Raw genomic sequence first — 14,201 nt, 5'->3', positions numbered from 1 at the left:
TTGGGAACAGCAGGTTTTTTTTGTTTGCTTGTTGGTTTGTTTTTTAATTCCATGCCGAAATAGCTCTGGTCTGTCTGCACACGGATGGAAAAATTAACCTCCTGATATGAGGACCTTCGCTTGTTCTTCAGGGCCAGAGTTTTCCGCCTCCCCTATCGGCTGTCAGTGCAGGCCTTCACTCTTCCCCTTGGCATGTATCACAATGTTAATTGCGTAGGCATTTATTTATTTATGTTTTTTGTTTTTGTAAATTTTTTTTTAACGTTTATTTATTTTTGAGACAGAGAGAGACAGAGCATGAACGGGGGAGGGTCAGAGAGAGAGAGGGAGACACAGAATCTGAAACAGGCTCCAGGCTCTGAGCAGTCAGCACAGAGCCCGACGTGGGGCTTGAACTCACAGACCGCGAGATCATGACCTGAGCCGAAGTCGGACGCTTAACCGACTGAGCCACCCAGGCGCCCCAATTGCGTAGGCATTTAAGTAGCCATGTATTTACTGTTGCCCTTGCTAGACTCTGAGCTCCCTAGTGGGGATGAGACAGTGCCTGCACAAAAGCCTCATGACTGGAAAATGTCACCCCAACACACTGGAACAACCTACCTCCCAAATCCCAAGTCCCTCTCTAAAGTGAGGGGCATGAGCTTCTTCACCTGGGTCTCCCTTCTCTGCTCTAGCTGCTGCTTTGCCTCCTTTGGTGTCTAGCAGGAACCCCGCCTAATAGCGGTTACAAAGGAATAGTGGGAGTACAGGTGATTTTTAGGCTCTTATAATGATCTGCTTTCAAGTTTTCTAACAAGAGTTTCTAACAGGAGCTTTTATAATAATGAAAAAAAAAAAAACCCAACATGCTACAAAAGAACCCCTCTGAAAAGCAGCATTTTGAAAGCAAGGAACCAGGAGCTTGAAGCAACCATCTTTTTTTTCCAAAAGACCTCTCCCCAGAGGGTAGGTAGAGAGGCAATGCATATTCCTTTTGGGACAGGGCTGGGACACCCACAGAATGGCCTGTGAATAACTGCAAGATCCAGTCTACAGGAGCGGCAGCGTCTGACCTTGGCTACCCATCAGAACCACCTGGGGACCTTTAGAAAACCCTGGGGCACCTGGGTGGCTCAGTCGGCTCAGGTCACAATCTCACTGTCCGTGGGTTCGAGCCCCGCATCGGGCTCTGTGCTACTGCTCAGAGCCTGGAGCCTATTTCAGATTCTGTGTCTCCCTCTCTCTGACCCTCCCCCGTTCATGCTCTGTCTCTCTCTGTCTCAAAAATAAATAAATGTTAAAAAAAAATTTAAAAAAAAAAAAGAAAGAAAAAAAAAAAAAGAAAACCCTGAGCAACAGGGCACCCCGCTCCTTAAACCAGACTGGCCAGAGTGGAATGCAGGCAGCAGGGTTGGCGAAAGCTCCCCAAATAACTGCAGCGTGCAGCCGGGTTGAGTGTCATCGAACTGGATAAAAAGTCCCTTACAATCATCCGAGTGGAAGGTGCCCAGACCCAGGGGCCAGTCTCCCCCCTTTATTAATGGAGACTGTGAGGCTGAGTTTCCTCTTTTAAACCAATCTCAGAATTACCGCTGTCCTTGGTTCCCTCTCCAAAGTGGCTGACAGAATCGCAGACACTACGTGAGGGCACGGAGTGTGGTAGGAACAGGAGGCTTATCACTCACATTCCAGAAGTCCGGCCCCACAAAGAGCAAGCTTGCCAGTTGGCTTCGTGTGTATTGTACTTTCATAATGTTTTTATAATGTCGGGGATTTATGGCCACTGGTGATCTGCACCGTCCCCAGGGAAATCTTTGAGGGATTAACTTAATTCAACAAAGACAAAGGAATACATGCAGACTAGGCTCTGACAAAACAACATTGTTTTTCTGGCAGTGGTCACTTCCATTTGAAACAAACACAGATATCTTTGACTCCTTATGCTTTTGAAAAACAGCGCTTCTTTTTCTCACAGCCGGAGGGTTTCACTGAAGGGTAATAAAACCATGAGGGATGGGAGAAGCACTGAATTCAGAGTTCCCGTGATCCTTCCAAGCCTTCTCTACCTGGCGACCCCCATCATGGCTCATGACTTCAGTCAAATGTCGCCTCCTCTAAGAAGCCTTCTCCAGGTTGGCTGGGCTTAAAGGCTCCTTCCTCTGGGAGCCACTCCAGCGCGTACGCATTTATCCAATGGTATTGGAAGGACCTGATCACGTCTGCCTGCCCCGCTGGAATGTGAGCTGATCTGACTCACTGATTTCCCAGAGCCTTGCCCACTGTCCTAGCGCGTGTGCTTGGTGCTCCGTAAGTGTTCATCTGCTGAAAGAAGAGTGACAAGGGCCCACATTCCCTGCCTCCCAACAGGGATGCTCCTAGAGTCCTAAAAAGTACTCTCTTCCATCAGAAACGGGATCCTGGCAGGATGAGTATCATGGGAACAAAATTCCTCCTGAGCCTCTACCTCTCCCTGTCCTCAGAAAGAGGTGTTCCCATACCAGAAGGGGGCCCAGAGTGCAGTGACATCTGGGAGCCAGCCCCCAGCTGCAGATGCCAGTGTGGTCACGACAGCTAAGGAACTGGCGGCCTTGTTATCTGCTGCATCCCTGTACCTAGCACGGTGCCTGGCTCGGTAAAGACTTACGAATGAGAGAATGAACCCATGTCCATGCTACATAAGCATGGGGTTGTCAGGTATTTCTCCCTCATCAATCTTACCTCGGCTGAAAACTCTGAGAGGGACAGGATTAGCCTAGGAGTTCCTCCGGATGCCTGTATAATACCATGCATTTCACACAGCAGGTGCATAGTGGACATCTGTTGATTGGACTTGACCGCCACCAGCCTGGAGTACTCAGGTGGCTCTTATTTGACTGCTCCCCATTAGAGGTCAAGTTCTCCCTCATGATCTCCACAACCACAATTTAACACTCCACTTACAATGATTATTGAATCCTATTTTCCCTACCGTCTGAGGGCAGGGCTTACTTTGCTCAGCCCTCCAGCTCAAATATCTAGCACGGTGTCTGGCAGATGGTCAATTTTTAAAAATATATTTGAGGGGTGCCTGGGTGGCTCAGTCGGTTGAGCGTCAGACTTCAGCTCAGGTCACGATCTCACTGTTCATGGGTTCGAACCCTGCACTGGGCTGTGCTGAAAGCTCAGAGCCTGGAGCCTGCTTTGGATTCCGTATCTCCCTCTCTCTCTGCCTCTCCCCTGTTAAAGATCTGTCTCTCTCTCAAAAATAAATAAACATTAAACAAATTTTAAAATAAATACAAACTAAAAAAATATCTGAATGATTGCATTGATTCATCCATTTGTCAAACTGTTCAAAGTACTGGGAAAATAACAGTGAATGAAAGAGGTAAAAAATCTATCAGTTGATCTCTGTGCCCACGGAGCCAATATTCAAATGGGGAGCCAGTGGTGTGTAGGGGGCCAGCTCCCACTAGCCCCCATGACAGATAGTGCCAACCTCTCCCCTACTGTGTAGTCAGCAAGGCCAGGCAGGTGGCTTGAAATCAGCCACGGTGTCAGTATTTACACCACAGGAGTCAGTGAACATTAGAAACCAGAGCATTTTCCCCTGCAGATCTGGTTGTTAAACATCTGCCAGCACACCACTGATAGGGGCCAGACATAAAATAAACAGGTAAAACCATATGTTAGATCTCTTAAGTGCTGCCAAACAAAATTAGCAGGAAAAGGGAGTAGGGCGTGTGGAAAGAAGGGAACTTCTGTTTTATATTGTGTGGCCAGAAGGTGGTCTCACTGAGAATTTTGCCTACATCACAACTGCAATGTAGTGTCACTTTATGGGTGCCTGTGAAAATTCCACACCCAGACATAGATTCAGATTTCTTTAAATAATGTCAACGTATCTTTGACTAAGCTGTGGTTTGTGAACTCTCTGCTGAATTGATCTGATACGGCAAAGTAGACAATTGTGAGTTTTGTAACAAAAGATCTCACCAAACGCAAGCAATGCCTTACCAGAAGGCGATCATTAGCACAGAGCTGATAGAATTTACTTTCTTCTTTTAGTTCCTTGTGAATTACAGGGAGCGATGCTAACTTCAGCTGCTCAGTCTTCCCAGGTGAGATAAATCACTGAGGGTTTGATAAGTAAGAGCCCCACAGTTGTGCTCAAATCCAACCCTAGTGTTTGCCCCGAGGCACGCACGCACCCTAGATTTAAGTGCCTTCCTTAGTTTGTGCTCTCGAAACCCTGGCGCTGTGCCTTGGCTGGAGAACTTGGAAAACCTCCCATCTGGTGACACTGGACGAGAAGCACGGGACAAAGACTGTGGCTGCTGTGGCTGACATCATGCCAGGCGAAATCAAAGGGTTTTTACTGGCTTTTCAGAGTTTGAGACAAGCCACACTGCATGCTGTTCACACCAACGACAGTTTAAGCTAGTTTGGAGCTAAAGCAAAATGAACACCTTTAAAGACACGTTCCACTTTTCAAACAGCTCCTGCTGTTATTTAGCCTGAGATGTAGAAATCAGAAGTTATCTTTCGCAGCAAGAGAGAAGAGAAATGTATTATTAGGGCTGTTACTTCACTCAAGTGGAAAACAATGGGGTTCTGCCTGCACCAATCTGAAGCCCTTCCAGAGTTAAGACTCCACAAACCGAAGCCTGCATTTCAAGGACCATCCCCCTTCTTTCATGGTGCCTGAAAGCACTAATCTTATTTTGACAGCTGCAGTTCGGATTTTAAGACTTTCAACAGTAAATGTGAGTCATCAGCCTTGTGCTTCTACGCTGGAAGAAACAAAACAAACCCAATGTCACTGAGAAAAACAAACCTGTCCTTTTGGGCAAACCCCAGCTGTGCCTCGAATCCTTCTCTCCCCAAGAGCTGAATTATTTTTCAATCAGTCCTCCTATTCACTCACAGAATTTTCATTCTCTTAAAGGGATATCCCCCCAAATAAAGCCTTAACACGTAAGTAAATCTGACCGAATGAGGTTGATCAAAATAAATAAACATGCACAAGTAATGCCCTATTCTTATAGAGCACTTTGCAATTTCCAAACGGCTGTCACATCATCACGTTCTTAACATAAATTCCTTACTGAGTGGAGCCTCTCAGGGAGAGATTTGGTTCAAAGTGCGTAGGTCAGTGGTTTTTAAACTTGAGCTTACATCAGAATTTCCCGGAGGGCTTGTTAAAAAAAAAAAAAAAAAAAAAAAGGAATGTGTGTTTTAAGTTTATTTATTTATTTTGAGAGAGAGAGAATCCCAAGCAGGCTCTGCACTGTCAGCAGGGAGCCCAATGCGGGGCTCGAACCCACGAACCATGAGATCATGACCTGAGCCGAAATCAAGAGTCGGACGATGAATGGACTGAGCCACCTAGGTGCTCCCGAAACACACATTCCTAGGTCCCACCCCAGAATCCCTGATTTGGTAGCGCTAGGGTCAGGCCTGGGAGTTTGCATTTCTAACCAGTTTCCCTGCAAAGCTGAGCTGCTGTCTGGGGGGCCACTCTGACAACCACTTTTCTAGGTGCTTGTGAAAAGAGGAAAGCAGAAAAGCAGCTCTATGAGCTTCAAACTCGCTTTCCCCTGACGTGTGGTCATCCTTTCCCAATGGCCAGCTCTCTGCTCACATGCAGTCAACTCAATTCTCCCATGAGAACGCTACTCACCCCAGATTCCTTTCTTTTCTTCTTCTTTGTTTTTTAACCCTGTAGCCTGGCCCAGCCAGAGGGCGAGCAGACTGCACGGAACCCTCTCCGAGTTCCGGGGCCTAGCAGCCAGGGCGGGGAGGAAGCTCCGTGACCGCACGCCCTCTGCTCAGCAGTCCTCCTCTTCTGCTCAGGGCGGTCCTAGCAGAGCCTGGGGCCAGGCAGGCCATTTGTTCAGAAGCTGCGGGCTGGCTGTTTGTGGGCGCAGCCTGCTTGCTCCTCCACTCTGGCTCCTTGCTCTCCTTGTGGACTGCCCCGAAGCTCAGACCCTGACCTTCCCTTTCCACGCTCTCTCTCTCCCTCCAAGATTTTATCCATTCTCAGGGTCAGTTGCTACCACCAAGCACATCCAGCCAGGGCTTTTTCCTTGAACTCTAACCCCTCTCTCCAGCTGCATCCAACCACTTGTGTGGGCTCCTTCCCAGATTCACTAGTTTTCCCTCAAAGCCAGGTTTCTTCCCTGAAGTGATCTGTCATTCTAAATCGTGCGACCATCCCACACCCCTTATCCCCTCGCTATGTCATAAACTCCTCCCTGGTGTGGGAATTATTGCTATGGTCTCCTAATTAATTCTGTGGGCATAAGGAAGCGTGCACTGAACTGACCGAGCTGATTAGAATTGTAAACTGATGGCATCTTTCACCTTCTGCTCCACACGTGTGGAGCACAAGGGAAAGCAAGATCTGAGTGTTTCTTGGGTCTCAGACATATAAGAGAAACACTCATTTTCTTCCCACCACTGCGTAAGAGTGCCTGGCCCCTAGAAGGAACCAATAAGTATTGGATGAATAAATGAATGAGTGAATGGACATAGGGTGGGTGGATGGATGGATGGATGGATGGTACTTCCCCACCCACTCGGTACCTAATTTGAATCCCACGCATATATTACTGCTAGACTCAATTTACTACAAGGTAGTTTTACCCCTGACACCCTGTGCTCAGTGCCCCTACCCACCAAAGACCGCTGCTGGGAATCGAATTGCTCCATAATTGGTTCCAGCTTACATTCCTTCCCTCATTCGCCACCAATGCCCCAAACAAACCCTTCCAGACAGGCCGTCTGGTCTAGTTAGAACCCTCAAAGACAACAAGCCCTGCATTGTTAGAAAAACCCCCTCCTCCAAACGCCTCCCCTGATTGTTCCATGATTCTCTCTCCAATCTCTTATCTTGCAGGCTTTGTCTCAGCACCACTCACCTTCCAAAACCACCTTGTTCTGACTTTCTCTCTCTATATATATTAGCTTCATTGAATCAAATGACATACAATAAACTGCATAAATTTAGAGTATGCAATTTGATAAATTTGACATGTCAACATATCATCATCATAATCAAGATAATGAACATATCCATTACCCCCAGATCCCCAAAGTTTCCTCATGCCCCTTGGTAATCCCTCTACCTGCTCCCTGCCCCCCTGCCCCTGGTCCCAGGCAAGCACTAATCTACTCTCTGTCACATAGATTAGTTGCCATTTTCTAAAATTTTCTATAAATGGAATCATACAGTGTGTACTCTTTTTTTGTTTGGTTTATTTCATGCAACATGGTTATTTTGAAATTCATCTAGCTTGCTGCATGTGTCAATAGTCACTCTGTTCATTGCCTAGTCTCATTACATTGTATGCATATATCACAATTTGTTATCCATTCACCTACTGATGGACATTTGGGTTGTTTCCAGTTTGGGACTCTTACAAATAAAGCTGCTGTGACCATTTGTGTTCAAATCTTTGTTTAGACATAAACTTTAATTTATTCTCAGTAAATACCTAAGAATTGAATGCCTGGGTCATATTGTAGGTACATATTCAGCTTTGTAGAAAACAAACTGTTTTCCAAAGTGGATGAACCATTTTACGTTCCTGCCAGGAACAATGACGGTTCCTGTTGCCAACTTTGCCAACACGTACTTTAGGGCCAATATTTCAAAATTTATCCAATCTAGTGGAAGCATGGTGGCGTGTCACTGTGGGTTTAATTTGCATTTCTCTAATGACTGATAATGTTGAATATGTCTTCACAGGCTTCTTTGCCATCCATCTATCTTCTCTGGTTTAGTGTCTGTTCAAATCTTTTGCCCATTTTGACTGGGTTATTTCCCTAATATTGAGTTCTAAGAATTCTTTATATATCCTAAGGTTTTTTGTTGGATATACGTCTTGCAAATATTTTATCTCAGTCTATGGTTCGTTCACCTTTTCATTTTGGTAGTAGTGTATTTTGAAAAGTAAATGTTTTGATTTTGATGAAGTGCAATTTATTGAGTTTTTTCGTGTTATATCCTATTTGAAAGATCCTTGCCAAACCCTGGGTCATCAAAAAACTTTTTCCTACGTTTTCATGTAGACATTTAATTGCTTCCATTCTTACATTTAATTTAAAATCAATTTTGAATTAATTTTTATATATGATGTGAGGTAAGGGATGAGGTCCCATTTTTTCACACATGACAATCCAATTGTTATAGCACTATTTGTTGATGACATTATTCTTTCCTCATGAATTGCTTTGGCACTTTTATAAAAAATCATTTCACCATATGTGTATGGGTCTATTCTTGAACTATATTCTGGTCCATTGATGTCACCTATACATACTGTTTTGTTTATTATTACTTTATAATTAGTCTTGAAATCAGGTAATTTAAGCCCCCAACTTTATTTTTTTTTTAGAGTTTTCATTGATCCCCTTATTTGCAGATTCCATATTTGCTAATTAATATACTTTCTAAAATTTACTTGTAACACAAATCAATATTTGCAGCATTTTCATGACCATTGATGTATGTGCACAGAATGGTAAAAATTCTAGCTACCTGATGCATACGTTCCCAGTTAAGGTCAAAAAAGGCAATGCTCTGCCTTCTTGTTTTAGCTCTCATACTACACACAAGCTTTCTTTTTGTGTTCTATTTAGTGCCATGTTTTTTGCCTTTTGTGCTTTTTGTTGGTGATTTCACTGTTTAAAATGGCCCTCAGGTATAGTGCTGAAATGCTGTCCAGTGTTCCTAAATGCAAGAAAGCTGTGATATGCCTTGTGAAGAAAACATGTATATTAGATGATCTCCACTAAGGCATGAGTAATAGTGCTGTCAGCTGTGAGTTCAATGTTAACCAATCAGTAATATATACTCAATAAGGAGTCTTCAAAAGAGGCACACAGGGGCGCCTGGGTGGCTCAGTGGGTTAAGCATCGAACTTCAGCTCAGGTCATGATCTTGAGGTTCTTGAGGTTTGACCCCACATCAGGCTAACTGCTGTCACCACAGAGCCTGCTTCAGATCCTTTGTCCCTTCTCTCTCTGCCCCTCCCCCACTTGTTCTCTCTCTCTCTCTCTCTCTCTCTTTCTCTCTCTCTCTCTCTCACACACACACACAAATAAAACATTTCCAAAAATAATAATAAAATAAATAGAGGCACACACAAAACAAGGTTATGTATTCACTGATGAAATGCTGTGACCAGAAGCTCACAAGAACCTAACCCTGTATTTCTTCTAGGAACAATGATCTAGTAATCATTAGTTCAATGTTCACAGAGACTTATAAAACATAATTATGAATAGTAAGAATTGACTGTATTTGACTATGATAGTTCTTTTGCATGTTCATATATATATATGAATCAGATAGTCAGTTTCCACCTTAAAAAGTCTGCTAGGATTTTGATAAGGATTGCTTTGAATCTACAGATCAATAGAATTGACATCTGAGCCATATTAAATCTTCCATTCCATCATACAGTATATCTCTCCATTTATTTATGTCTTCTTCAATTTATTGTGGAAATCTTTTGTACTTTTCAGTGTACAGATCATGCAGAATTTTGTAAACTTTATCCCTAATTTACATATTTCCAGTTTCTGACTTTTGTTGCCAGTATGTAAAAACACAATCAAATAATTTTGTATCTTGACTTGTATCTTTCAACCTTGCTAAGTTCATTTGTTAATTTTAGTAGCTTTTTGAAGATTCCACCAGCTCTCTACATAAGCAAGCACATAGTCTGTGAATAAAGACAGTTTTACTTTTTTCTGTATGACTTTCTAATTTCTTTTTATTTCATTATGATATCAGTTAGGACCCCCAGTACAGTGTTGAGGAGAAGTGGTGAGAATGAACATACTCTTACTCCTTCTCTCAGGAGGAAAGCATTTAGTCTTTCACTCTTGAGTATGATATATTTATGATAGGTTTTTTCATAGATACCCTTTATCAGGTTGAGAAATTTCCCTTTTATTGCTAGTTTGCTGAGAGTTTTTATCATGAATGAGTGTTGGATATTGTCCAACACTTTGTTTGCATCTACTGAAATGATTATATATGTTTTCATTTTTAAATATTTTCATTTTTAAACGTTTTCATTTTTAAATATGATGAATTATATTGATTGCTTTTTGAACGTTAAAGCAAACTTGCATTCTTTGGATAAACCTCATTTGGTCTTGATTACAGTATATAAATATGGATTCAATTTGCTAAGTCTTCAAGAATCTTTGCATCTGAATCCACGAAGGATGTTGGTTATAATTTTCTTTTCTCTTTTCAATAATATGATTGTTTTTCTGGGTCATGCCTCTTGATTAAACTCTAAAATAAATGCTATTAAGTCACTTGCATAGCTTGGAAAAAATAATGTCAGGAACGTATCTGAAGACTGAAAGCAATAAAATGCATTTGATATGGTTCTTGAGAGAGAGAGAAAAAAATGCTGGATAAGACAGTTTACATTTTTTGGCCAAGTGAAAATTTCTAAATGTTGTGTTTTCAATATTTTTCCAGATAGATTAAATATTCAAGAAGGGAGGGGAAATTCCTTATTTAAAAACATAAATAAAGAAAAGGAAAGAAGATAAAGTTCTTTCCTACTAGTGGGAAAGGAATTCAAGAGGAGGGGAATGGTGGGAAACAGACACGTGAAGACAGGCATACTTCATGAGGGTTTTTCCCCCATTTTTTTTTAAATGGGGAAAGCAAAGGACATAAACTTCTCTTGAGCCTTATGGCTATGCACTCTGCTAAGCACTTTTCCATATATCTCATACAGAGGTATTAGATGGGAAAGACACTTTGGAGGACAGAAGAATCCACAACGTTGACTTCCAGTACCTTCCAAATTGCTCAGATGGGCAGAACTTTGAAGGCAATATTTATTTAATATGCTTGGTCTAGTCTTTTAATGGAAGAGCATATTTTGAGACACTGACCAAGTAGTGTCCGGAAGAGGATAATTTGGACCACAAAGAGATTCCAAACCCAGTTACTTAAAGATGTGTTTATGCTTCCCCTGAAAAAGAGAAAATTAATGAGAGGTGGGGGGGATGACACTCTTCAATAATCAAAGGGTTTTCTCTTTATTTAGAAAAGGAAATATACTTTCTGGTATACAGCTTTAGCTGGCAGAATAGGATCAAAGGTGGGAATCACAGAGAGTAGGATTTTAGCTCAAGCATTAGTCCACACTGTCTGGAGGTGGGATGGAGGTGCTTTGCAACAACCTGGTATCCCAGGTAGTGGGTGAACATGTGCCATCACCAGGAGGGAACAGAATTCTTGGGTTATGTGGGAGAGGGAGCTCAAAGTCTGACAGCCAGGACCCATTTCCACCGGAAGGATCTCCGAATTAGTTGTGTCTGCCTCCTCTCTTCACACAAACACGTACGAATAGAAAATGGTGGCTATGGGGGCGTGTGTGTGTGTGTGTGTGTGTGCGCGCGCGCGTCCGAAGGCAATTGCCTAAGAGGTCCTCTCAAATCATTGTGTATAGTGACAGTGTCACAGCAGTGGACTTGGGGAACGACAATCATTTGATTGTTAGTCCTGTTGAATTAGTTCTGAGTCTCCCTGGGGATCAGCGAGCCTGTGAACCTGGGTCTGGAGGAATTTCTCTGGTTGCAGGATTGCCCTACTGCCATCTGGGGGCCCTCAAGGATCATGGGACAGTATCAAATGGTGGTTAAGAGCTAATAATATGGACTCCTACATAACAGGGTTTCGATTCTGCTTTGGTCATAGTACTAGCCATACGACCTTGAGTAAACTGTCTAAAGTTTTGAGGGGAGTACCTTATTTTCCTTCTCTGTAAAATGAGGATGACCAAACCTACTTTAAGAGCTTATTGTCAGAATTAAATGAGATAACACATATAAAGCACCAGGAGAGCTCCTGGAACATGGTGAGCACTTAATAAGTGCAGTGGCTATAGTTAGGCCTGACCTCTCACACTGAGCTGGGAGTGGGACACAATTGCTTTTGGTTGCAATTACCTTGGTTGTTTATTTGAATTACTCCCATGCAAGAAAGTGAGCAGGAACACTGCTGTTTTATTCACTATTTTTTCCCCAGTAGTTTGCATGCTCCCTGGCACATCTTATATGCTCAAAAATGGAAAGAACTGTGTCTTATTCTTCTCCATGCCCACTGGCTTCTCTCAATGTTGGTGGGGGAAGGTCCCCGCCAGCCATTCATAAACAGAAGTCGGGGTATGGCCCTGCCTTCCCTTGGCACAACTTTCAGCTGTCCAGCAGACCCAAACCACAGGCTGACAGGGATTTATTGATGAGACAGGTATGAATTTGTCACCACCCTTCCCATTTTATGGCTGTGGAAGTGGAGTCAAGGAATTTAAATAACCAGCTCGGCGTGAGACAGGCCCAGCCTGAATGTCAAGATTGAAATTGAAGTCTGTGGACTATACCACTGGCCCATTAGAATTTCAGACATACAAACAAGAGTGATTATCTTTGAGAAAGAGAAAGAAAGGGGGGGGCGGGGAGAGAGATAACTGCTCTTTATGACTTTACCTACTCAGCTAAGTCTGGTGCTGACGGTGAAGGGAGGTTAACTGATTCCGGGTGACCGGAGGGCTGGGTCAGATGGGACAGCAGACCCCTGGCTCCAGCTCCTTCTCTTCTCCCTTAACTTGAAGCCCTTTCCTCCGGTCCCCCCGTTGCTGATGCCAGTGGATCTCAAGAGTGTGGCAGCAATCCATGTCAGAAGTTCACTGAAAATGCATTCTCCTGCGTCCTACCCTAAACCTGTTGACTCTGAATCTCTGGGGGTGAGACCCCGGGGTCAGCTTCCTGAGTGGCTCTTAGTTACTGGATCCTGAGAACCTCTGACCCGGGCCACCTTGCTCCTGTCTGTCTGAAGCCCAGGCAGTTTCTGCTTCATGCTCTTTGCACCCATAGCCCTCCTCCTATAGTGGGGATCCCAGGACAGATCAACACTGGGGAGAGCCTAGGGGTCTCCAGGCTTGAGGTGGGACCAGGCAGGGGTTGACAAAACCCGGTGTGGGGAAGGCCTGGCTCATGACACTAGGGGGAGGACTTTTTATTCTTTATTTGCTAGTCCCCAAATTCCTTTGACTTGACTAAGCCAGCCCATGGAAAATGGATGCCCGGATTGCAGCAGGCCATTGAGGCAGAAGACAAGGGGAGGACTTTCTTGTGTTCCTAAGAAGGGAAGGGCATGACAGGAGTAAGCAAGGTGGCGAAAGGCTGAGCATTCTTCAGAGCAACACCTTGCAGAGGGGAGCTCCCGAAGAGGCTGGGAGAGGGGGCGGGCGGAGCTCTTGAAGAGGGTCGGGGGATGTCTAAAAAAGATGTTTAGGTTGTTTGCTGAGCAGTGTGTGAGGTGACCTTGCCAGGGCTCCCCCATTTTCCCAGCGAATTCTATTAAACCCATGAGCAGTGGGTGTGAGCAATTTTTGTTGTGGAAACTCAAGAAGGGTCAGAGGTTCAAGCAGAAGATCAGGATGATTCAGGCTGCACTCAAAAATCTGGGACCCTGAGGTCTGGGAGGAGCCCAGGAACACATAGCACCGGGAAGCTTTGTGTTTCCAGAGGCCACAGAACTGGAGGAGTCAAGCAGATGTTCCCTAACCTTGGGGGGCAGGAGGCTTCTATCCAGCTATTTACAACCCCGAAAATGAAGTGGGAAGAAAACAGGAAAATGTGGTTTGGCTCTATATATGCGATACTAATTACAGCCATTTGTGCAGATGCTTTCCATTAATGCTTAATTGCTTACCATGAGGTATAATAACAATTATGTGTTGCATGAACTGCGTGTCAGATTAGCTGAGTTTTATTTGCCTCCGTGTGGGCCGGTCTTCCTCACATCTTGTTGTTGTTGTTGTTGTTGTTGTTTTGTCTTGTTTTGTTTTTATTATGTACTACATTGATACACTGCATAACCTTCCAGAAAGGGCAGATGAGCATAACTGAGTTATTCTTCATCAGTCGGGAAAAGGCTTCTTTAATCAATATTCTCCAAACCCTTTGACACACGGTAACAATTAACTCCAGAGATGCGCTTATCTCTTTGCATCAAACTCCAATGATATGGATAATAATGGCAACCCCTTTTTCCTTGCCCCTGTTACAGAACCTGTGGATGTGCGCAGTGGCTATGCCGGGGATGACCAAGCACACGGCCATGACACCGATCCCGGGCAGAATCTCCAACCACATCGCGCCTCGGCTGCCAGGAGCAAGGTCTCCCCGCCGGC

General features: G+C 44.0%; 1 protein-coding gene and 1 pseudogene across 2 annotated transcripts in view; both read right to left on the bottom strand.

Annotated features, from left to right (window-relative positions):
* The window catches only part of MATN2 (matrilin 2), a 135,278-nt gene that overhangs the window by 63,526 nt on the left and 57,551 nt on the right, over positions 1 to 14,201 (bottom strand). The window lies entirely within an intron of this gene.
* Positions 13,949 to 14,163, bottom strand: LOC102960858 (annotated as a pseudogene).

This window comes from Panthera tigris, chromosome F2, assembly GCF_018350195.1.
Source record: "Panthera tigris isolate Pti1 chromosome F2, P.tigris_Pti1_mat1.1, whole genome shotgun sequence".
In the NCBI taxonomy this organism is placed as follows: Eukaryota; Metazoa; Chordata; class Mammalia; order Carnivora; family Felidae; genus Panthera; species Panthera tigris.
This window is presented reverse-complemented; position numbering and strand designations above follow the sequence as displayed.